We start from the raw sequence: 26694 nt of genomic DNA on the forward strand, positions 1-26694 counted from the left end.
CCGAGAAAGAGTCGGCCGCCATTTTGAATTTTCCATCGGTAAACACTGTATGTTATTTCGAGTTGAATAAACATGTTACATTAAATATAGACGCTAAAAACATATCCAGTTGTTGGGTAAAAAAGTAACTTATCTTGCCTTTGATAACAGTTATTTGTTCTATATTTGTTTTGTGACAACTTTTCCGAAGCTATGTGTACAGTAAAACAAACCCCAAATATTTTTTATTGAAATTTGAGATAACTGAATTTCTGTTATTTTATTTACTGTTTTTTTTTTTTTGTTTTTTTTTTAATAATTTGTTAGTTCCAGTTTGCGTTTCTTGATGCGTCAGTTTTTCTCGTTTACACCGTTAACAAGAAAACGAGGCTATAAACAGGCAGACAATGGTCCATGAAAACCATAAAAAACTTAAATCGGCCATGGGCGGAAAAGTTTCAAGAATAACGATAAACAATAACCACTTTAGAAAATGAAATTATAGCAATAGCAAAAAGTACAGTTTGCAAACGAATAGACAGATGTGTGTGTGTGTGTGTGTGTGTGTGTGTGAGAGAGAGAGAGAGAGAGAGAGAGACTAGACTGACTAATTCAGTACACTGTTATGTTGACCTAGGATGAGCCGTCTGCTCTGATGCTTCATTCAAGTTAAATTGTTCTTAGTCAATGGAGGGGAAAACCCTTCTATGCTAAGGCAATTATATTTTTACATACTGCCAGAGTATCCCCTTTTGGGGAAGCTGGTTTGCTCCCACATTAAAAACTACCTTGTGTCACATTTTGCTTTTGCGGGGAAGCAAATATATACCAAGAGCCTCGTTTTAGTTGTGCGCATGCGCCGTCTCCCATAACACAACCCACAAGCAAAGCTGAAGGTTTCCATCAAACAAGCAAAAGTAAGTAAAATGTTTTTGAATTTGAACTTCTTATATAAATATATTTTTCTTTGTCTCATTTTATTTTTTACAAACGTAATAAATGCATTGCGTAATTTTATCTCCGTTTGAGTTCGAAATATCGGTGACATTAATTACTTTTACAAATGGAGAATATTTTATCGATAGTAAATTACCATGAAATAAAGCGGAAATCAAAACCTTGAGGTCTTTAGTCTGACTTTCTACCAATTGATCCATTCGGACTTAAATCTTAAAACATTATCTTAACAAAATAATTCGAGCTTGCCGTGACGTCAGTGATTGAATGATTTACGTTGTGTTTCAAAACACAGCTAGTTAATCGGCCTTGCGGGTCCATTAAATCTTGTTTAATATGTTTTTATTAAATTTCCAGATGTATCACATTTAATTTCAATGTCTTTAATAATATTTTAAACTTTCTGCGAAGTTGTCTATGCGGTATACCATTTTGAATTTTGACTGCGAATACATTGTTGAGATTGTTTACAATAACAACAGTAAATTCGCAAATCCTTTAGCCGTGATCTTGTTTCCAAATATGCAAAAGAATATTCGATAGAAGAAAGTATGATGCTTTATAGTCAGCTAGTGTACTTCCTAATTTTCTGCGGAACGCTACCGGAAGTGAAAAGGCAAATCAGTTCCTTCACTTTGTTTTTCAGTATTTCTAGTGTGAAACGATTTATCGAAATAAAATATAAGAAAAGGACATTATTGAAAAGTATGCAATAAAAATTATACGATGTAACAGAAAAGAACGATCCCGATTCAAGTATAAACCGCCGGTTTATACTTGCATCGGGATTTTCACTTTACACCGGTTTAATAAACCGGTGTAAAGTGAAAATCTGACATCGACCTAAAAATGTTCCGCCATTAGACCACGCGACGAAACATTTTTAGACCAATTTGAGATTTTCACCTTACACCGGTTTTGTACTCGCACCGGAACAGTCCTTTTTCCGTCACAACAATTATACAAATAAAAATAACAGTCTCCATTTGTACGTTTAATAGCAAAATTTAAAAAGAAAAAGTTTTTATTTTATTCAAAATTTTATAAGAAATATATGTTTTGTAAATTATAAAAATAAGTTTTTAATTTGAATTTATATAATAAATATATGTTTATGATAGTATAAAAAGAAAATTATTGAAATCAAAATAAAAACGTTTAACCATTATAAAAAAAAATGTATCCAATACATAATAAAAGCGAAGAAACTGATTTGACTTGTCACCGCTTTTTGGTAGTGCTCCGGCTCCGCAGAAAATTAGGAAGTACGTTAGTTGACTATAATATTATTTGAATGAATTTATTTTTCTGCTAATTACAATTTCATTACATTTCAAAAAAATATTTTATTCCCTATTTGAGTTGAAAGTAATTTTTTTGGAGGGAAATAGCCGATAATTGTAATTAGATGATCATAAACCTTTTCAAACTGTAATTAAAAATGAATATAATTCTTTTGTTATAATAATATAGATAATAGCATAGCTTTAGTTTCCTATTTACAACTTATTTAATATTAAGTATTAATAGCATAACTTTAGTTTCGTATTTACAACTTATTTAATTTTAAGCAATACTAGCACAAATTTAGTTTCGTATTTACAACTTATTTAATTTTAAGCAATACTAGCATAACTTTAGTTTCGTATTTACAACTTATTTAATTTTAAGCAATACTAGCATAACTTTAGTTTCGTATTTACAACTTATTTAATTTTAAGCAATACTAGCATAACTTTAGTTTCGTATTTACAACTTATTTAATTTTAAGCAATACTAGCACAAATTTAGTTTCGTATTTACAACTTATTTAATTTTAAGCAATACTAGCATAACTTTAGTTTCGTATTTACAACTTATTTAATTTTAATACTATACTAGCATAAATTTAGTTTCGTATTTACAACTTGTTAAATTTTAAGCAATACTAGCATAACTTTAGTTTCGTATTTACAACTTATTTAATTTTAAGCAATACTAGCATAAATTTAGTTTCGTATTTACAACTTATTTAATTTTAAGCAATACTAGCATAGCTTTAGTTTCGTATTTACAACTTATTTAATTTTAAGCAATACTAGCATAACTTTAGTTTCGTATTTACAACTTATTTAATTTTAAGCAATACTAGCATAACTTTAGTTTCATATTTACAACTTAATTTAAAGTAAGGAAATTCAAGATATGTAGCTTTTTCGGTATTTAACTACCACTTGTTTTGATAAGAAAAAGTCTGTGAACAATTAATAACCTTGTCTCTAGCAAATTCCGTTTTTTTTTTGTTTTTTTTTTTTAAGGGAGGAATAATATTTTAGAGGGGATTCATTTTCCTATATAAAATTTACCTAAACTGATCACTTTATGGTCATCTCCAATTTTACCAATTTTTCTTTTTTTTTTCTTTTTTTTTTTTTAACTGCTTTTTCACCCCAATCAAGGCAGATGCTGCCTGAATGTAAGGAATTACTATTTTTGACCATATTTGAAACAAGATGTTTTTTTGCAGTACACGTAAACTGCATGTTAGTACCTGGGAAGAAATTCCAAAGTCTAGCAATTTAATGGGTGAACTATTTTAGTAGAATGTTTTCTGGCATTTAGGGATTTTGCTGTTTGTCAGGTTAGAGGGTACAGGGGTATGGAGTTTGTCGGAGCATTTTCCCATTAAAATATTTGTAAAATAGGTACAGAGATGAAACATTTCATTGATGACGTAGGGGTTTGAATTTGGTTTACAGTGCAGGGCCTATTGGCGACACTTTTTTTTTAATCCTGTCTAGGAGTAAGGTACTAGTAGCAGATACATCAGCCCAAATGTGGCAACAATACTCCATGCATGAGCGAAATGTCGCCTTATACAGGATACTCTCAGGCATAATTAACTTTCTAGCACAGTAGAGAGGACCCATGTTCACAGCAGCCTTAGCAATGCCCTCAATATATTTGTTCCAATTCATGTTCCCAGTGAACGTTAAGCTGAGGCATTTGAACAATGAGCTTTCAGGTAGTGCATCATTAGCCATGGCTATCAATAGTTGAGAAGGTTTCCTATAATTATCAAAAGAAAGAAACTTTGTCTTGTCAGCATTGAATGTTACCATCGATCGATGTTCCCATTTTCCTACAGACTGTAGGTCTTCAGCCATTTCCTTCGATATGGGTTAATTTCTTTTACCCTCATGTCTCTTATAGAACACTAGCCTGGGTGCCTGGCATTGCCCGAGTGTTTGGACATGTGTGTTGTGCAAAAAAACTGTTAGAAGGCTGGCAGGCTCAAACCCGTATTACGAAGGAGGAAAAGAACATAAAAAATGTGACGTCTTTGCTGTTGCATCCATTGCCAAACTGGAAGTGACAAATGTTTAAATTAAGGCTAGTCAATCGAAAAGAGGGGATAACTTTCGAAAATATTGGCAAAAAAGCGACCCCTCCCAGTAGAAAAGTGCCCAGTTGAGGGTGAAAGAATTAATATTTTTAGCTACTTTTTCGATATTTGTCTTCCAAAGGGTCAAAGACAAATATTGAAAAATTGGCTAAAAACATTAATTCTTTGATGAAATGAATCTTAATGAAAGAATTAATGTTTTTAGCCTTAATTCTTTGATGGAATGAATCTTAATGAAAGAATTAATGTTTTTAGCCAATTTTTCGATATTTTTCTTCTGAAGGGTCAGCTTCAAAACGATACTGGTCATGTATCGGTCGCCTCTGTCAAAAGTTTTAGGCATGCATACATACATACATACATACATACATACATACATTTAAACAGACAGGTGAGATTTATATTATAGATTGTGTCATCAGCAAATATACCCATCTCAGATGCTATTTTATCAGGAGGTCATTTATGAATATCAGGAATAATATATGTCCAAGGATCGACTGCTGAGGCACAACCACATTTATATCATATTGTTTTGACATAGAACCACTGAGTACAATCTGGATTTTTCTCTTATTAAAAAAAGATTTGATTATGATAAGTATTCATTCAGTAATAGCATATGATTTAATTTTCATCAGATCATCATGCCATATCCTGTCCCATTGACAAAGTGTTGCCTGTTTACAAGCGTTTTAATAGTAGATGCTCTGAAAAACTTCAAGCCGTTGTACCCCTCCACATAAATACCTCCAACAAGCAGCTGAATCCCACCCTTAAACAGTAGAAATCTCTAGATGACAGAAAGCCTTCTATTTTAATAGTTTCTTCCCTCAGACTGCTAGACTTTGGAATTTCCTTCCAAGTTGCTGCTTCCCTGACTGTACTGACATGCAGAAGTTAAAGTGAATGTAAATGGACATCTTGTTGCTCAACTCACTTCATAGTGTCCCTGCAAATTATGTCCCAGATAGTAGCTCCCTACATCAAAGTGGTATTGTGCCTTGTTTGATGTGAAAATACAATTTAAAAAATATAAAAAAAAGTCTTAGATATATTTATAACTACTGCCTCATCCAGTGTGTGGTATATATGTTGAGAAATTACAGTGAGAATATCTGCTGTAGAATGGACTTGCTTAAATCCATACTGTTGGTCAGATAAAAGTTTATCATCTATGAGGTAGTGGACTAATGTTTGTTTAAGGAATAAAAACGTTTGACAGTGAGATGGAGGAGGCTAACAGGATGATAATTTAGTAGGTCAGTTCTTTCACGGTAAGGCATTTGTTAAAGATTTAGAACTGTATCAAGCAGCAGAGCATTTTGGTAATAGTATAACTGGGATGAGATCAGGTCAGCATCTATTAGAGGTATCTAGGTTTTTTATATTACGAATTTGGGAACAGGTGACTTTCAGATTTGGGAGGGAGTAGTTCACTGTGTCCAAAGTGGAGTTGGAAGCAAACCATCACGTAACCAAGTTAGCTTTCTCAGTTGCCATACAAACAACCTCAAGATTGTTGGATGGGGAATTGTTGACTATCCATTATTTACTACACTGTTAAAAATTTTCTAGAAATCGGGAGTTCCTAATTTCTGCTTAATACATTTACTTTTGGTTATGCTATGTCTTTTTTAGTTGTGGTTATTTCACTCTTACCATTATTTTTACTTTTGTTATTTGTACTGGACTTATATCAGATAAACTTGCAGAATGTTGAGTAATGGCAGCTGCATAAATAGAAGCGAACTATTGGGAAGAGTTGCATTTTCTATAGAAGTTCCATGTCGAAACATGCACTTTGATTGCTCCTAAAAAAACGTTCAGTATTCTTATTTATTATTCTAGAGTAGATAAACTTAGATAGTTTTCTTATTTATTATTCTAGAGTAGATAAACTTAGGACTTTATAAAAAAAAAAAAAGCTAGAATTTATTTTTTTATCTTTTATTTTTTTTTTTCTTTAACAAAAAAAAAATGTAAATTAGATATTCTTTACACATAGAAACGTCACGACTTTTATTCTATAGATAGGCACTCGACCAAGTTATCCGGAAATAGAACTCTTCTGTCACTCTAGAAAGCCATATGCTAGCTAACAGTTGATAAAGACAGCAGGCGGAATCTCTAGGTCAAAAACGTTAAGTATTTTTACCTTTTTTTTTTTTTTTTAATTTTATTTTTTTTTCTTTGTTTTTCTAAACTTATCCTAAATGTTCTGTTATATTGTTTTTAAATATGCTTTTCGTGTTTTATGTATTTTGTCTGTATTTCTCCTGTCTTTTTGTCTGTATTCCGTCTTATCCGTCCCCCCTCCTGCTACAAAGCTGAACGTTGAAAACAAACAATGCCGGCAACAAACGATAAAAAAAAAAAAAAAAAAAAAATGCCGGAAATTATTCTCTAGAGTAGATAAACTTAGGACTTTATTTAAGTAGTATACTTAATATATACTATTACTGCAAGCTTGCCTGTATTGAAAATACTTTCTTCTTGCTGGCGAATCATACTATTTTATATAGTTAGCCTTATGTTCAAGTACATTCGAAATATAATACAGTGCAAAGAAACAGTCACTCATGAAACGAACCTCCTAAATTAAAACCTTGAATAATTATTTAAACTCTAATATAAATTTATATTTAGCAGACTTTACAAATTGATAATAGTTAATTATTGGATTTTAATTAATTATAAGATGAAACTTTAATGATTCAAACTAGATAGATAACGACAAACCCCCACCCATTAATATGGGAGGGGAGATTATCACCAAAAGTGTCATGAATTATTAACTTCGCACCGGACTTACTACTTAAATAAGTCACTTGTACCCATTCCCCTTCCCCCCCCCCCTTTTTTTTTTTTTTTTTTTTAATGGAGAGTAGATAATACAGTGGATGTGTTATCGGCAGCTCCAGTAACTCTCGCTTCTCCTATTTTGTCATTCAGTCCTCATTCAATGAGTGATTTTTCTGACAAAGGGTGAAGAAAAAGCTGCTTAAAGGTCGGTACTACTTGATGACCAGTAGTCTGAGATGTCGGATATTTTTCTGTCTCTGTCTGTCCTTGTTGCCATGTCACTAGTAAGAGTGCTGGAGGTAAACATTTTGTCTGGGCTGACGTTATCCGCCTGATAGTCAGGGACCCGAACTTTGGATAAACCACTAAGGAGGCTGTCCTATCAGCAGGCGCAAAGTACTGGGACTGCTGTATTGCCATTTGGTGAGTGGATCTGGACCATGCAGTAGTCTCTGGTGGGGCCTCTCGATGCCATACTAGTGGGTAATTGTTACGGCTTTACCTTTTCGTGTGCTACAAATAAAAAAAATTTTTCCTGTCTTTTTCTCTCTTACTTTCCCTCTCTGTACTGCTCTAACCAAGTATGCCGACCTATTCCACAAATCCCCAAACCTCAACATGAAATATCTCCAGAATAAAAACTCGATTAAACCTAGAACCCCATCTTCCAGCGTAGACCCCTACTACCAGGTCTCCTTCTCCAATATCAGGGGTCTACGTTCCAACCTTCCAGAGGTTGAAACCCAATTACAGGAGACGAAACCGGACATATTATTTCTATGTGAAACTGGAATAGGGCCGACCACTTCCCTAGATGAGTTCATAATTAATGGATACTCCAATTTAACAGCTAAATCTGACTCCCAAGATCGCTATGGGCATGGAATATGTGCCTACATTAAGGATGGCTTCCCATGTGGCAGGGATATCTCTAGAGAAGATCCTAATTTACCCTATATGTGCTTCAGGGTTGCACTTGCTAACACCACTGCATTTATATTTGCCCTCTATAGGCCCCATAACAGTGGAGTTACTATCTTTAAGAGCATATCTGAGAAAATAGACCACATACTGTCTTCACATCCCTCGGCTAACATCCACATCTGTGGTGACTTCAACGTCCATAATGTGGAATGGCTGACCCATTCAAATAAGACAGATGATGAGGGGAGGTTTTGTCATGATTTTGCCATTGCTTATGACCTCACTCAGATTGTTCGCGAACCCACCCGTGTGGCCGATACACCCAATCAATATGCAAGCCTCTTAGACCTTTTTCTCTCAACGTCCCCTGAGCTATGTTCACGTACCGTTCATTCTCCTCTAGGATCCTCCGACCACTCCGTCGTATCAGTTAAGATAAAAACGAAATGTAAGAAGCCCCCAGACGTACCCCTCCACCGTACTGTATACCGATACTCTATGGCTGACTGGGATAGCTTCCGTACATTCATATCTGATTTACCTCTGCACTCCATGTTTAAAAAGGAAGTGTCCTCTATAGTATCAGAGCTGACCGAATGGTTAATTGTAGGCATTCACCAATTCATACCATCTAAAAAATTCCAACAAAAACCTAACAGCCAGCCATGGTTCTCCCCAGAATGTGCTGCTGCTATCGCGCACAGAAACCACTTTTTCCATAGCTACCAACGTAATAGATGCACTGAGACTAAAGCTGCTTTCAGGACTGCGAGCAACCACTGTAAAAGAGTAATAAAAATTGCAAGAGAGCTATATGCCCAGTCTGTTAAATCCAAGGTAGCTGATCAGCGGCTTGGTTCCCACCAGTTCTGGCAAATAACAAATAGGATCCTGAACAGAAGTGTGCGTTCTATCCCAACCATTATCAATGGACCAGAGGTCATCTCGTCAGCGTCAGACAAGGCCAAACTATTTGCAAAGAACTTTGCAGCTAATTCTACCCTATGCGACGAAGGCCATCAACTCCCCATATTTCCTCCTATAACACAGAACAAGCTAGGTAACATACAAATATCCGTGCATGAGGTCGCCAAGCTAATAAAAAACCTAGATTCCAGTAAAGCAACTAGCCCTGATGGCATCCCAATTATAGTGTTAAAAAAGCTTCAACCAGAACTTGCTCCCATACTTACGAAACTATTTAAGCGCTGCCTTAAGGAGAAGTGCTTTCCGACCCCCTGGAAGACCTCATCAGTTTGCCCTGTATTTAAGAATTCAGGTGATAAGTCATCTCCCTCTCAGTACAGACCAATAAGTCTTCTCTGTGTTATGAGTAAGTTGCTGGAATCCATATTAAATAGAGAAATAGTCAACCACCTCAGCAGGAATAACCTTCTTAGTGACACACAATATGGTTTCCGCTCTGCAAGATCTACCGCAGATGTGCTGACGGTTATATCCCACAGGATTAGTGAATCTCTTGACAAAGGCTTCCTTTCTAGGGCAATTGCTCTTGACATATCAAAGGCCTTCGACAAAGTATGGCATAAGGGTCTACTTCACAAGATTTCCAGCTACGGTATAACTGGAAATGTTTTTTCAATCATTAAATCATTTCTCTCCGATAGGCTCATAAGAGTAGTGGTAGATGGTCAAAAATCGGAGGCCTGCAATATAAATGCTGGAGTCCCTCAGGGGTCAATCTTGGGCCCAACTCTCTTCCTGATCTACATCAATGACCTCCCTAAACACATACTTAAATCATTCGTTGACATCTATGCTGATGACATGACCATCTATGGCAACACATCAAAGGCTGTAAATGACGAAGTTTTATCTGATTCTCTCTCCTCTGATCTCGAGCGCGTGGTTCAGTGGGGGAAGATGTGGCTAGTTACCTTTAATGCATCCAAAACCAAACTCCTATCCTTACATCATCAACGCTCTGATCCCCATCTGGCATCAATTGTGATGGATGGCTCTCGTCTGGGTGAGGCCCCGTGTTTTGACAAGCTTCTGGGTTTGACCTTTACTCCTGATCTGAAATGGAACACGTACATCAAGTCTGTTGCTAAGGTCGCTGGAAAGATGGTGGGATCCTTCTACCGCTCCAGAAGATATCTCACTACTGATGCAATTCTCTATCTATATAAAAGCCAGGTACGGCCAAGGATGGAATACTGCTGCCATATCTGGGCAGGAGCTGCCAAAAACAGCCTATCATGCCTTGACAGAGTACAAAATAGACTTCGTGGTTTAGTGGGGGATGCCCTTTTCTCTACCCTGCAACCCCTCTCCCACAGAAGAGACGTTGCAAGCCTATCCTTGTTTTATCGTTATTTTCATGGCAGGTGCTCGTCTGAACTCCAATCCCTGGTCCCCCCTCGCCAATCTTTCACGAAAAACACCCGTCTAGCTGAATCCACTGTGAAAAATTTCCCCCAATCTATATCTGTGCCTAAATCAAAACGCGGGTTCCATGAACAAAGCTTCTTTCTTAGAACTGCACGCCTGTGGAACTCTGTTCCGTCTGCCTGCTTCCCTCCGGACTACAACTTGGATGTCTTCAAGTCTAATGTTAACAAATTCCTAATGAACCGCCCCCTTAAGTAAACACTTCATCAAATATCCTCACTAACGTAATGTACTTGCAATAACCCTTATCCCTGAGTGGCTTCCGGGCCTTGATAAGTGGTGATCTCTGTGTAAAAAAAAAAAAATAAAAAAAAAATAAATAAAAAATTTACACACCCTTCTGCTTGAAGAGAAAAGGTATTTCCCCATGAAGCATCTCTGATGTGATCCTTGATGACTTTTGTATAAGCCTTCTATTTGTCGTTTTAAGCAATGATTTTTCAACTTGGGGTTAATAGTATAGAGAGGTGTCTATCATTATCACAACATGATCATCATTTTTGAGTGGGCAATGAGCATTTGGTACAGAATCCTCAGAAGCTGTTGTCAAAAATAGGCCTAGAAGTAAACTTGCTGATTCGGTCGATCTGAAAGACAAGTCAATCAACGCTACTGTCTGTGTTAGGGAATGGGGTATAGATAATTTATGTGGTGGAAATTTAAGATACAAATACATGTACTTGTGCACTGGTATCTAAGGTGAGTGCTGCGTTTATACTGTCAGAGATGTGGTTGATTAGGGTAAAGTCCTGGGATGAGAGAAAACAGTCTATGGGATATAAGTGACTAACACTATGTTGCAGGTTTAGTCTAAAGCACATAAAGGCCTGATTGTCTAATTCTGGTTTGGATTCTCTTGTCAAGGGTAGGATGATATGAATATATACTCCATCATCTTGTCTGATAGGCATCATGATGAAAACATGAAATTATCAAGGGAATCCTTCCAAAATAAGGAAATTCACCCTAATAAAACCACTGACATTAGAGTGAAAGCTTAAAGATGCTGAAAATCGGTGTAAAAACTGTTTGGGTTCCCACAATGAGGTGAATTGCCTGGGTATAAAGGGATTCTTCTACCCGTGTGTTTCTTGTAGAGCTAGATTGCATTTTTCGGCAGTGTGCTTGAAATGAACTCTGTCGTTTGTGGGTAAGACTTACATACTTTCTACTCACAATAAATGTATTTGTTCTCTGCTACACGCCGCGTCAGTTAAAGGAAAGAGGGTGTGTTTCCCTATTCATTTATAACGTCTTATCAGCACTGGAAGGCAAAGTTTCTTTTTCTGATTGCTGTATACAAAATATATTCTCAAGAAGATATTCACTCAGAAACTAATACGTTTCTAGGTACCAAGAATTTGATTTTCATCAACACAAAGTTTTTTTAAAATCCCTTTTTAATCACTGCATTATTTACTGATGGTTTAAATTTAAAATTTTAAATCTTTTTAATATCTTGCTGAGATTTTAGCTAATGTAAAGGGATTTCATTTAAGACAACTTATGAAAACTTCAACCATTCTGCTTAGATGGTTTGGATTTTGTCTTAGTGCATTAAAGTTTTTCATTTAATTAATTTAATACCTTAAATGTGATTTTTAAATTAATTTTTTCCTGTTTGGGAACTTTATATGAACTTTATTCAATTTGTTTCAATAGGTTAACTCACAAAACTATCTGACTTGACATGCATCGGAGCATGCTAAAAACACATTGTTTTCTGCAACGCAGAATTGAATCAAGAAATATATTCAAAGTAAGTGTTTCTAAACTATTTATCACAAGTAATTTTGTTTTTTGTGTTTGAGTGTCACTATCAGTTTGCTTTGAATTTAATTTATTCTCTAAATTGGTTGTTGATATTCTTCCAAACTCGTTGATATAGTACGACTTACGAGTTTAAATAATATGAATGAAGCCAATTCAAGGATTAGTTCTGCCCCAACAACAAATAACTTCTAATAAGGTTAAAATGTTTTTATTATTATTCATATCTGATATGTAATCCCTTGTGTATCACATTACAAATCCATGCATTAATATGGGAGGGGAGACTATTTTCAAATATCACCCTAAATCGCAAATGGAGCAACAGTCTTATATTAAGTAGATATTAATACGTCTCTCTTACTTTTCTTTTTTTTTTTAAATGGAGAGTAGATAAATGCATTGTGGATGTATTAACGGCAGTTTCAGTAACTCTTACGCTTTCAAGGTCGGCAATACTTTAAAAAGCTTTTTTTTTATTACATTTTCACCCCAAACAAGGCAAATTGCCACTTTAGTGTAGGGGGCTACTATCAGGGGCAACAACTACTGGGGCACTATGTAGGGATTTGGGCAGCAAGATGTCGGTTCACGTTACACTTGAACTTATGCACGTCAGTACAGTTGGGGAAGTAGGGACCTGGAATGGAATTCCAGAGTCTAGCGGTTCTGGGGAAGAAACTATTGGAGTAAAAAGATCTTTTACATCTAGGGATCTCTACAGTGTGGGGGTGGGATTTAGCAGCCTGTCGGGTTTGTCGAGGGTGCTCACGTCATGGGGGCACAAGTAATTGCAGTTCGTCAGAGCATTCACCACTAAAATACTTGTAGAAAAGGCAGAAGGATGCAACATTTCGTCGATGGGACAGAGGCTGAAGCTTAGATGCCAGTTCAGGGCCTATCAGGTTTGCGACTCTCTTTTGAACCTTGTCAAGGAGCGAGAGACTAGTAGCAGATGCACGAGCCCAGATGTGACAGCAATACTCCATACATGGGCGAATGGTGGCCTTATAGAGATACAGGATACTTTCGGGTGTTAGTAGTTGTCTATCACGGTAGAGAGAGCCCACCTTTCTTGCAGCAGCCCTGGCAATGCCTTCAATGTAATTGTTCCAACTCATGTTTCCTGTGAACATTAGGCCAAGGAGTTTGAAAGATGTACTCTCAGATAAAGAGTCGTTGGCCATTGCTATAGGTGGTAGAGAGGGTTTCTTGTAATTATTGAATGAAACTAGTTTAGTCTTGGCAGCATTGAACACGACCAACCACTTTTGTCCCCATTCCACCACAGATTGGAGGTCTTCCTCTAGTGTTTCTGCCATTTCTTTAGAAATGTGTTCATTCGTCTTCCTGTCGTGCCTGCCATAGAGTGTAGTGTCATCAGCATATATACCCATCTCAGAGGCAATTTTGTCGGGGAGGTCATTTATGAATATCAGGAACAATAGAGGTCCAAGGATAGAACCCTGGGGCACCCTCGCATTTATATCATATTGTTTAGATGTACGACTGTCGAGGACAACCTGGATTTTTCTCTTATCTAAGACGGATTTAATTATGTTAAGTATTCTACCAGTGATACTGTATGATCTAATTTTCCTGAGGAGACCCTCATGCCATACCCTGTAAAAGTCTTAGATATATCTAGAGCTACCGCTCTGCCCTCCCCCGCTTTGTCCAGTGAATGGTATATACGTTCAGAGATTACAGTTAGGATGTCTGCTGTGGAACGGGCTTGTCTAAATCCATATTGTTTGTCAGTCAGAAGTTGCGTGAACAGTAGCCTGAGATGTCAGAAATTTTCTGTTTCTATGTCTATCCTTGTGGCCATGTCACTTGTAAGGATGCTGGAGGTAAACGTTTCATCTGGGCTGATGTTACCGACCTGATAGTCAAGGATCGAACCTTGGATTCACCATTAAGGAGGCTGTCCTATCAGTAGGTGCAAAGTACTGGGGCTACTGTATTACCATTTGGTGAAGGATTCTGGTGGAAACTCTCGATGCCATACTAGTGGGTAATTGTTACGGCTTTACCTTATGTGCTACAAAAACACAAAACAAAAAAAATATTTCCTCTCTTTTTCTCTCTTACTTTCCCTCTCTATCCTGCTCTAACCTAGTCTGTCGACCTGTTCCACAAATCCCAAAACCTCAACATGAAATATCTTCAGAAAAAATACACAAATAAACTGAGAACCCCATCCTCCAACATAGACCCCTACTACCATGTCTCCTCCAACCTCAGGGGTCTACGTTTCAACCTTTCAGAGGTTGAAACCCAATTGCAGGAGATGAAACTGGACATATTGTTCCTAAGCAAAACTGGCATAGGGCCGACCACTTCCCTTGATGAGTTCATAATTAAAGGATACTCTAACTTAACATCTAAATCTGACCCCCTAGATCGCCATGGGCATGGACTATGTGCCTACATTAAAGATGGCTTTCCGTGTGATAGGGATATCTCCAGAGAAGACCCTAATTTACCTTATATGTGCTTCCGAGTTGCACTTGCTTACACTACCGCATTTATATTTGCCCTCTATCGCCCCCACAACAGCGGAGTTACTATCTTTAAGAGTATATTTGAGAAAATTGACCACATCCTGTCTGCTCATCCTTTGGCTTACATTCACATCTGTGGTGACTTCAATGTCCACAATGTGAAATGGCTGACCCACTCAGACAAGTCAGATGATGAGGGGAGGTTCTGTAATGACTTTGCCATTACCTATGACCTCATTCAGATTGTTCATGAACCCACCTGTGTGCCCGATATTACCAGTCAGTATGCAAGCCTTCTAGACCTTTTTCTCACAACTTCCCCTGAGCTATGTTCATGTTCTGTTATATCTTCTCTGGGATCTTCCAATCACCCGGTTGTATCAGTTAAGATAAAAATGAAATGTAATAAGTCTTCAGACATACCTCTCCACTGTACAGTATATCAATACTCTATGGTTAACTGGGATAGCTTCTGTACATTTATATCTGACCTACATTTGCATTCCATGTTTAAAAAGGATGTGTCCTCTATAGTATCAGGCCTGACGGAATGATTAATTGTAGGTATAGACCGATACCATCCCAAAAATTCTAACAAAAACCTTACAGCCAGCTATGATTTTCCCCAGAATGTGCTGCTGCCATCGCGCACAGAAATCACTTTTTCCATTGCTACCAACGTAATAGATGTACTCAGAATAAAGCTGCTTTCAGGACTGCCAGTAACTACTGTAAAAGAGTAAAAAAAAAAAATGCACAAGAGTTATATACTCAGTCCATTAAATTCAAAGTAGCTGAGCAGCGGCTTGGTTCCCACCAGTTTTGGCAAATAGCAAACAGAATCCTGAACAGAAGCGTGCATTCTATCCTAACCATCATCAATGGACCTGAGGTAATCTCGTCAGCATCAGACAAAGCCAAACTATTTGCCAAGAACTTTGCAGCTAATTCTACCCTATGCGACGAAGGCCATCACCCCCTCCTTTTTCCTCCTGTAACAGACAACATGCTATGCAACACACAAATATCTGTGCGTGATGTCACTAAGCGAATCAAGAACCTTGATTTCAGTAAAGAAACTGGCCCTGACAACATTACATTTATAGTGTTGAAAAAGCTTCAACCAGAACTTTCCCCCATACTTACAAAACTGTTTAAGCATTGTCTTTAGGGGAAGTGCTGGAAAACCTCATCAGTATGCCCTGTATTTAAAAATTTAGATGATAGGTTATCTCCCTCTCAGTACAGACCAATAAGTCTCCTGTGTGTCATGAGTAAGCTGCTGGAATCCATATTAAATAATGAAGTAGTCAACCACCTCAGCAGAAATAACCTTCTTAGTGACATGCAATATGGTTTCCATTCTGCTAGATCCACAGCAGATGTGCTAATGATTATATCTCATAGAATTAGTGAATCTCTCTCGACAAAGGCTTCCTTTCTAGGGCAATTGCTCTTGACATATCAAAGGCCTTTGATAAGGTGTGGCATAAAGGCCTACTTCACAAGATTTCCAGCTATAATATAACAGGAAATGTTTTCTCAATCATTAAATCATTTCTCTCTGATATGCTCATAAGAGTAGTTTAATGCTGGAGTCACTCAGGGGTCCATTCTGGGCCCAACTGTTCCTGATGGGGGAAGAGGTGGCTGGTTACTTTTTATGCATCTAAAACCAAGCTTCTATCTTTACATCATCAACGCTCTGATCCCCATCTGGCTTCAATTGAAATGGATGGCTCTCATCTTAGGGAGGCTCCATGTTTTGACAAGCTTCTGGTATTGACCTTTACTCCAGATCTGTAATGGAACATGCACATCAAATCTGTTGCCAAGGTCGCTGGAAAAATGGTGGGATACTGTAATTGCTCCAGTAGATATCTCACTGCTGATGCAATTCTCTATCTATATAAAAGCCAAGTACATCCAATGATAGAGTACTGTTGCCACAGCTGGGCATCAGCTGCTAAAAACAGCCTATTCTGCCTTGATAAAGTACAAAATAGACTTCATAGCTTAGTGAGGTATGCCCCTTTCTCTTCCCTGCAACCTCTCTCCCACAGAAGATATGTTGTGAGCCTGTCTTTGTTTTATCGTTATTTCCATGGCAAGTGCGTGTCTGAGCTCCAATCTCTGGTCCCCCCTCACCAATCTTTCATGAAAAACACCCGTCTAGCTGAAACCACTGTCAATAATTTTCCCCACTCTTTATCTGTGCCTAAATCAAAATGTAAATTCCATGAACAGAGCTTCTTTCTTAGAAGCATATGCCTGTGGAACTCTCTTCCATCTACCTGTTTCCCACCTGACTACAACTTGGATGTCTTCATGTTCAACATAAGCAAATTCTTGATAAACCACCTCCTTAAGTGAGACACTTTATCAAATTTCCATTACTAATGATTACTATGATATTATCCCATTGATTACTGTACACGCAATAACTCTTATCCCCGAGTGGCTTCCTGGCCTTGATAAGTTGTGACTACCATGTAAAAAAAAAAGTTAATAATGGACAAATCAGACCTTGAGTTCAATGTTTTTATTTAATATTTTAATCTAACATTTCTAATTTTTTTTAGATTTAGCGATTCTAACAAAACTCTTTTTTGTTTTACTTTTTATTCTGCAATGTGTAAGTTTATACTCTCTGTGAGCACATTTAAATACTTTCTTAGTTTTATAGGAGCAACTTCTATACCAATGTATCTATCCACAACTGATGCACAGTTTAGGGGAAGACTACTTCTATTGCTATCAAATTTTACTGGTTAGGTCATTTTATTTTTATATAGATTTTTTTCATGTGAGATGCTCAAGACTGCTATCTTTCTAATATGAATGTAACCCAGAGAGAAGATATGATGTAGAACAATAAAAAATAATAAAAAGAAACATCTCAGCAAGACTCTCAACCAAATACACTCTCACAAAAGAAAAACCCTCAACCTCCAAAGCAATGCAGATAGATTAAAATTTAACAAAAATCTCATGAATAAAAGTAAAAAAATAGCAAATCATTCAATGGAACTGTTGTGTAATAAAATCAAATTATAATGAACCTGTTGAAATTTCTTCCATTTACCTGCTTTTCAGCTGACTACAATATGGCCATCTTCAAGTCCAGTGTAAACAAGTTCTTGATGAGCCATTCCCCTTAAGTAATTCAGTTTACCAAATTTACACTTCTAACGATTACTATGATATTGTCCTTTTGACCACTGTAGACTCTTTAACTCTTATCCTCGGGTGGCCTCTGGGCCTTGATAAGTGGTGATTCCTTTGTAAAAAAAACACTTTTCCAAATCTCAACAAATGTCAACAAAACAAAAGTAAACATTAATTGTATTTGATATCTCAGGTGCAACCCTTCTCCATACTCGCACAAGAAGTATAAGAAAATGTGTTTAAAAGTTTTGATGAAAAAAAAATTTAGTCAATATTTAAATTTTTTTAAGTAAACATTCCTACAAAACAATGGCAATTTCAAAACACAAAACTATAAACAGTACAACTATATTCATATAATAATAGAAGCACTTCATTTCTTGTGAGAAACGATATACCTCAAAGTTCTCAATGAAAACTAACCTCTTAAGCAATAGCAACTCCAGTAACATTACACAAAGCAATTACAATCTGCTCAATATACTTATTCCCTCATGAAAGAATAAACAAAAAGAAATAGAAAATATAATTTATTGTCATTACCTTTCATCTTCTTGAAAGATTAGAATAGCCACAGCACTCTACGGAGAGGTAAAGCAACAAATTCAAAAGTTAATAAAATTGAATAAATAATCAACAGAAATGATTTATGCCTCCTCCACTAAATAAGAGAATTCCACATACATAAATTCAACAAATGGATCCACAAGTGCCATAGACCTCATCATGTGCAATCCATGTAGTTTCTTGGATTACACTTGGAGCATCATGAAGGATCATATATAAGTAACTACTACCCTATTATACAAAGACACCATCCAAAATCATATAACCAGATGAAATGCAAACAAAGCCAACTAAATTCAAAGAACTCTGCTCATTACAATTAACAGAACAACAAATCAAATCAATGGAAGAATTTACCCAATTTACCCAAGTACTTACCACAATTTCCAAAGAATGCACGCCAAAAACTCTGCTACTGGAAAAAACAAAGTTTGAAGATGATGCATGTAGTAGTCGAGCATCGGATATTGACAATGATCAATTAAGAGTCTTATTCAAAGCCAACCCATGCACAACTGTTATAGAACTTGCTTGTGAATCAGATGTAATGATTTCCAACTACTTGAGAGATTAGAAAGACAAAACCTTAATAAATGGGTGCCTCACGAATTGAATAACAACCACAAGAAACATAGTTATGAAGTGTCATCTCTTTTACACAACAAGAACAACCCGTTTCTCAACCGAGTTGTGACTTGCAATAAAAAGTGTGTTCTTAACAGGAACTGCCAACATTCAGCTCAATAATTAGATGCTGACAAAGCTCCACGACACTTCCCAAGGACTGAGTTGTACCAAAGGAAGTTGGTGGTCTGCGACCGATCTGATTCTTACAGTTTTTTGAATGCAGACGAAAACATTATGGCAGAAAGGTATTGTAAACAAATGGATGAAGTTTGTAACCCCTCTATGGAAAGAAACCATAATTTTGTACAAAACTTATTTACTTTTGAAGTTGAAGTCCAATCTAAACCAATTCAAAGTCCAAAGTGCAAGTCCAATGTAAACCAATTCAAAGTCCAATGTGCAAGGGACAGGAAAGCGGTTCGATCAGTATACACACAGACACGGTGACATGCCACCAACACGATCCGGCATACACAATTACCAACCGGCCATTCTTTTCTCCCGCCTTGCCTTTCAAAACGACCTGAATTTATAGTTGTCGAAGACCAACTGATTTGCATATATGCACGAGATTTTGCGAGAGTTTCCGAGATCATACTATTACAAAACGCCGTCGGCGCCATCTTGGAATTTTTTTCTTATCCTAGCTTCGCAGCGATGACAAAGCACACACGCACACCTAGGTCGTTTGAACGGTAAGCCCTCATTTTCATAGCTTTTGCTACACTCCCCCCGATATCATTATCACAGAGAGGGCAGGGAGGTGGCGACCGCCTTCTTCGGGTGCTTCTATGGAGGGGCAGACAGGGAGCCTCGTCCTCAGTTGAGCTCCCGTCCGCGGTCTGGGGATCAGTGAACTGGAGGCTGCTAATTTCAGTGCTGTTGTCGTCCGATGAAGCCGGCATATATCAGAATGATGGTTCACTGGTCGTGGAACTTGTTTCACTTTTGTCACCAAGCGGCGGCTGCGCCTGTGATGCTGATCGCAGGTCCCTGACGTGTCGGGGCACCCCATCAATCCGCACGGCTTGCGGGCTGATCACCTCGGTAACATGCTCGGTTCCATAGCGCGTCGTACATTTGCCGCGGGGATTCTTAACCCAGATGTCTCCCACTTTGATACTATCTCGTGTCGCCTCTGGCTCGGGTAGAGGGCTGGCCTCTAACACTTTCACCCTGACATGGTACCATGCAGCGCGGTAAAGGGCGAGACATTGTCCTTAGGGGTGACGTTGTACCAGTATAGCGCTTCAGGCACTGTACACCCCTTCCTAGTGGCAATGGTCTTGATGGCCCGGTGGTTCCGTTCCACGATCCCGTTCCCGCTAGGCACATGGGCGCATCGAAATCATAGTCGTATACTCCAGCCGTCTGTGAACTGCTTGAACTGCCTGCAAGCAAAAGCGGTGCCATTGTCGGTCAGTATTTCGGAAGGAGGGCAACGCTCAAGGAAGACACTTTCCAGTTCCCGGACAATGGTGGCCGCGTCCTGTTGGCAAAGTGGCCGCCACAATGCAAACCTAGACGGTCCACAGTCAATCATCGTCAAAAAATCCCCGCCGTGGTGGTGGGTCACATCCACCGCAAGCCTGTCCCAATTGTTCTTTATGCTCAGTTTTCCCTTCTTCCACCGGGCAGGCGCTGGATTGATTGATTTGCAGGTTTCACAACTCCTCACCACTGATTCTACCTCCTTCCTTGACACACACAGGGGTCGATCAGTCTAGCGAAGTAGAGAGTTCAGTTTATACCGGGGTGCCATCTCTGACAATGGATGTCAGACAACATGGTCTGGTTTGAATCGACGCCCCACAGCGGCGCAGTTCACAGGTGCCGGTTCTTCCATTTCTTTCGGCAGGTCCAGTCAACGGCGCGGCACTCTGGTCAGCCGATCCGTGCGATTCTGACAGGACTGTACTAGCATCACATCCACGACCAGGTTGTTTTCCTCAATGGTTTCGGTTAGGGTAGCAAGCTGGCTACGTATGAGCATTTCGCCCGATGCCTTCGTCGCCAATCGTGCCTTTCCACTCAAGGCATCAGTTGTCCACCGATACACACATGTGGAGTCTGTAACGATATGCAGGACTCTGGCCTGCCATTGTAGCACCAAGTTGACCCCCTTCACTGTGGCATCGAGTTCAGCCAGGTTGATGTGCCTGAAGTCATTTTCTGGCCGAAGCTAGCAGGCATCTTCCACGATAGATCTGTTGACCGCCAGAGCAACACCGAGGGCGAGTGAGCTGGCATCGACGCACCATTTTCCTCGCACTGAATCGTCCTCGGAGACTCTGGCCAAAGTTTCCTCTAGTATTTTCCGCAGGGTGGGGTCGCGCAGCTCATCGTCCTACCCGGTTTACATGGAAGTCGCTCGTCACTTTATGGCCGCTACCGCCACCCGGAGCCACCCACACACGGGGAAGTGGCCCACCAGTTTCCCACAGATGGAGAAGATGCACTGATGCGTGACACTAGTTGGGACTTCCGGGACGTCACCACCTCTTCCCCAGCGGAGTCCGTCTGCGCTGCTGCTCACGCGCAGGCCAAGCACCTTCGTTCCATCTCGCAGTCGCTCCGGCTCCTTGCACGTTAGCCCGAAGCTTTCGAAGTGTTCTTTAACCTTCTGTGCAGACAGGAGGCTCTCGTTCATGTAGATGTCATCGATATATGACGATGTCGCTTGTTGCACGGCTTCGTCCTGATGGCGGATCGCATGCATGATTGCCGTCATGATGTTTGGGACCACGTTCAGGCCGAACCCTAGCCTCGTCAAGCAATAACGTGTCCCTTTAATCTTGACCGTCTGGTACGGCCACAGCGATTTTTCAACGCGTATCTGCAAGTAAGCTCTTCGCAAATCCAATATTGCTGCATTCGCCCCTTGTTGCCGCCACTCTCTCAGTTTGTGTGCACAGACGTCTGCACCCACCGTGTGCGGGTCAACATGCTCGTTGAGTTCCATGATGGGTCGGATTTTTTGTTTGTTCTCCTGCCTGATAGCCATCAGGGGAATCAACTCCTTTGGGGGCCCAAGTTCATCTTCCGGGTACGGGACCAGCCAGCCATTGTCCTTCCAAACCTGGAGCTCTGCCTCGTACTGCCCCCTAAGATGTGCGGGAGGGGGATACTCTGCCAGCCAATTCCGCTTCCAGGACATGGTCCAGGCGTTCGTGCCCCTGTCGTATTTTGCGTGGAAGAGAGTCAAGAGTGATGGCTGTGCAGACCAGTATCTCAAGTTGAGAGAACCTTACATCACCGGTGCCGTTTATGGTGATTCCGCCCAGCCGTGTAATAGAATCTTTTCCAAGAAGAAGGTCATACCACATTAGTTCCCCGTCGACCACCAACGCCTTCACAGCCACCGGGGGGCCACTGCCAATGCTTACGTAGACTTCGCTCACCCGACTGCACATCAGCGAACCTCTGCCAACGGTTAGTACCGGGACCTTCCGCTCCTTCCACGCGGTGCAACATCCCTTGCGTATCAGGGTTTGGGTGCACCCGGTATCAACCAGCGCTGAGCGTTTGCGCCCGTCAACATTCACGATTACTTCAGGGAGCGCCTTGTTCACAGCCGCTTTGGGGAGGGTGCTGGCGCCGCGGCTTCCTCCCCCTGCTCATTTCCCGGACACGCCTGAGCTATATGGCCTGGTTTGCTGCAACGGTAACAATGCACCCGCTTCCGTGCTCCATAATCTGGGGTGTGCTTCGCGTCACTTCTACAATCCCTGATGAAGTGGTTCGGGCCGCCACATTTATAGCATCGTCGGCCCTCTACAGGCGATTCCAATGCCTCAACTGCCGCCGAGACTGGCTCCTCATCGTCCTTCATGATGTTTCGGGCTCTAGCCAATAGCTCCTCTAATCCAAGCTCATTGAGCCTCGATGATGCCCGCAGCAGTCGACTGGCGCTTTCCGGGAGCCCAGACAGGAAGGCGCACGCCAGTATATGGTTGCTTGCACCCCCGAAGGGGGCGGCAAGCTTCTTCAGGTCGGCCTGATAGACATCCACTGTCTCCCCTGGCCCAAGCCGTTGTCCAGAAAATTGCCGCCAAGCAACAAAAGGGTCCACTCCAAATGCTCCGTACAACGCTTCTTTAATTTGTTCTATAGTCGCCTCATCCCCGAGCTGCTGATACACGGCATAGGCCTCCTTGGTGAGCCTAAGCGGGATGACTATAGCTGGGTCCTTTATCTTGCATAACTGGCAAACGTGTTCGGCTTTCTCTAGCCATTCGACCACCGAAGGTCCGTCCGGGGAGCCGTCAAATTCTGGGATCAATTTCAGGTCGAACTTGTCCATACCGGAGATATTTGCCGAAATAGCTTTAAGTTGAAGTCCAATCTAAACAAATTCAAAGTCCAATGTGCAAGTCCAATGTAAACCAATTCAAAGTCCAATGTGTAAGGGACAGGAAAGCGGTTCGATCAGTACACACACAGACACGGTGACACACCACCAACATGATCCAGCGTACACAATTACCAACTTGCCGTTTTTTCCTCCCGCCTTGCCTTCCAAAATGACCTGAATTTATAGTTGTCGAAGACCAACTGATTTGCATATATGCATGAGATTTTGCGAGAGTTTTCGAGATCATACCATTACAAAACGCCGTCGGCGCCATCTTGGAATTCTTTTCTTATCCTAGCTTCGCAGCGATGACAAAGCACACACGCACACCTAGGTCGTTTGAACGGTAAGCCCTCATTTTCACAGCTTTTGCCACAACTTTAACAAAATAAAACATTTTTTTAATGTATTTTGCTGTACTTAGAAAACAACAACCTTTTCTTCAATTTTTTCAGGATTTATACTAATGAAATGTGGATCTTTAATCTTTGTCGCTAGTTTTGGAGTGATAATAATACAAAAAATAGTTGTATGAAAAACAAAAATGTGTTAACAAAATATTATAATTCTGTAACTGCCATGACGTAACTGTATTTATGTGTTTATGTACATTTCTTCAACTGACAATCCATTCTCAATAAAAAATCTTTACATGTTTAAAATATAATCTGGCCTGGAAATGGGTGATCATTTTATATTAAATTTATATACAAAACGGACTCCCCACTGGAACAAATATCTAGAAATTGTTTGTACTTTATTTTTAGAATTTGTTATTTTGAGATTTTTCACATGTTACCACCACAAAAAAGTAAAATCTCTTTTTGTGGGAAGTGAAAGAACAAAATCAAAATTGCTATATTCATTAGGTTTATCTAATTTATTATTGAATGCTTTATTAACTAAGATCTTTTATCATTGAATCTTTTATAAACTATGATCTTTAAATATTGAATACTTTGACAAAGATCTTTTAATATTGAATGCTTTATTGACAAAGATTTTTTTTATTAATTTTCAGATACAATGGAGGGAAAGAAAATCATTTTATGAAAACTTATAGAAATAGTTTTGTCAAATACGGAAAAAAATTTTGCCAAAAAAATTAAAACTGAAAAAAAAAAATGGATAAACTTTATTCCTGCGAAGTTTGTTGTTCGTCATTTTCGACGCCATCAAAATTAAATCGACACATGCGAAGTCACACTGGTGAAAAACCATATTCCTGCGAAATCTGTTGCTCGTCATTTTCTGAGCGGTCTACACTAAAAGTGCACATGCGAACACATACGGGTGAAAAACCATATTCATGCAATGTGTGCAGCACGTCTTTTGCAACGCAGTCGAAAGTGAATCGACACATGCGCATCCACACAGGGGAAAAATCTCACGCATGCGAAATCTGCAGCAAAGCATTCGCCGACCGGTCAAGTTTGAAACGACATGTGCAAACACACTCAAGCGACAAATCGCAGAACGGTGGAAAAGTTTATCGGTGTGACATTTGTGGTTCTTCATTTACAACAATGTCGTATTTGAAAATACATGCGCGTGTTCACTCTGGCGAGAAGCCTCATCAATGTGATGTTTGCGATTTATCATTTTTGACGAAATCGAATTTGAAAATCCATAAACGAACGCACAGTGGAGAGAAACCATTTTCTTGTGATGTTTGTCATTTGTCGTTTTCGAATAAATCATACATTAAAGTCCACAAGCGAATACACACAGGTGAAAAGCCATATTCTTGTCATGTGTGCAACTCGGCTTTTTCTGAGAAATCTATGTTAACAAGGCACATGCGCAAACACACTGGGGAAAAGCCTCATTCGTGCACAGTTTGTGGCTCAGCTTTTGCACGAAAATCAAACTTGAAAGCACACTTGACAACCCACACCGAAGTCAAACCTTATTCGTGTGAAGTGTGTGCAAGAGCATTTGCACAGCGACCCAATTTAAAAAGACACATGAAGGTCCACACTAGTAGCAAAAAAGATCATCAAGATGGAATGCGTGAGATAACAGGTGAATGTGTACCATCTGATGAGATGCCACTTCCCGAGCCAGAACAAAATGATAAGACCACTGAAAATAAAAATGTGACACCGAATCAGATTGTTGTGAAGTATGTGACACTATTTCCAGCCAAACACAAGGAAAAAAAACCTTGTAAATGGTGTGGTTCTAATGCACATTAGCTAATTACCTTATTTTGATTTTATGTATTTTACATCATAGATTAACCCTCAATTAAAGTTTGTGACTATAAAACTCATTTAAAAATAAATGTGCGTTAATGCATATGCTCACACTAAACAGTAATCATTATAAACCCTGCATAATGTCTTGCATAATTATTTCTGTTGTAACTGTATATAAAACTGGCCATTATTATATTCAAATGTTTTGTGAACATAATGAATATTCACCTCATGTATTGCTAAATAAAGTTTAAATCCAGATTTTCTTGCTTTTTATAACATTGTTCAAATCTGTGTGAGTATATTTCTGTTTTTTTATCAACTGTGTAATAAATGTAAAACCTAAAAATATTTTGCAGCAGCCAGGTATTCCGAAATGCTTGTGAATTTTTATTTGAGTTTGAAATAGTTTGTTTTTGAATACTACAAGGTCAAGGTGGATTTATAAGATCAAAGAATCCAACCTTGATCGCCCTTCGGGGCCCGTGGCGCAGTTGATAGAGATGTTGAATCTCTACGGTTCCAGATGAACATTGTCTGAAGATAGCGGTTTCAATCCCACCCAAAGCGTGCCAGAGGTAATTGGTCAAAAATGTGGTGAGACGACAACAACTACGGATGGCAGTGACGGCTGAGAATGCAGTTAGGAGATTCGAAGTTCCTATCCGTCGCGGTTACCACCTGACAAAGGCCAGAGGAAGTTGGCCGAAACGTTGTGCACCAATAAAAAGATAAGATGAGACTAATAGTCCGAAATAAAATAAAATTAACACACAATGCTCATCTCAAAAATAAAAAAATTCCAATAAGGAATAATATATATATATACTACAAGGTCACTTCAAGCATTTATGTAAATTTTTCCTCTGAAATGTATTTACACTAAAGCTAATTAACAATATTTGTTCAATTATCTGTTTGAATAAAACACTATATATTCTATCAACGTTATACAAATATATTTTGAAATGTGCTATTCTTTTTTATATGTGATTAGTATATGTTGAAAATTATAAAGTAAATAATGATTTTTCT

General features: G+C 39.0%; 1 long non-coding RNA gene across 1 annotated transcript; it reads left to right on the forward strand.

Moving 5' to 3' along the window:
- The first annotated feature begins 553 nt into the window (after positions 1–553).
- LOC145296971 (uncharacterized) lies at positions 554–26610 on the forward strand. The gene is made up of 4 exons (XR_013870088.1): positions 554–896; positions 12128–12224; positions 24480–26089; positions 26495–26610. It is a non-coding gene; the product is annotated as an uncharacterized LOC145296971 (long non-coding RNA).
- The last annotated feature ends 84 nt before the right edge of the window (positions 26611–26694 follow it).

Source organism: Euprymna scolopes, chromosome 17 (assembly GCF_053919585.1).
Source record: "Euprymna scolopes isolate OS-2025 chromosome 17, ASM5391958v1, whole genome shotgun sequence".
Lineage (NCBI taxonomy): Eukaryota > Metazoa > Mollusca > Cephalopoda > Sepiida > Sepiolidae > Euprymna > Euprymna scolopes.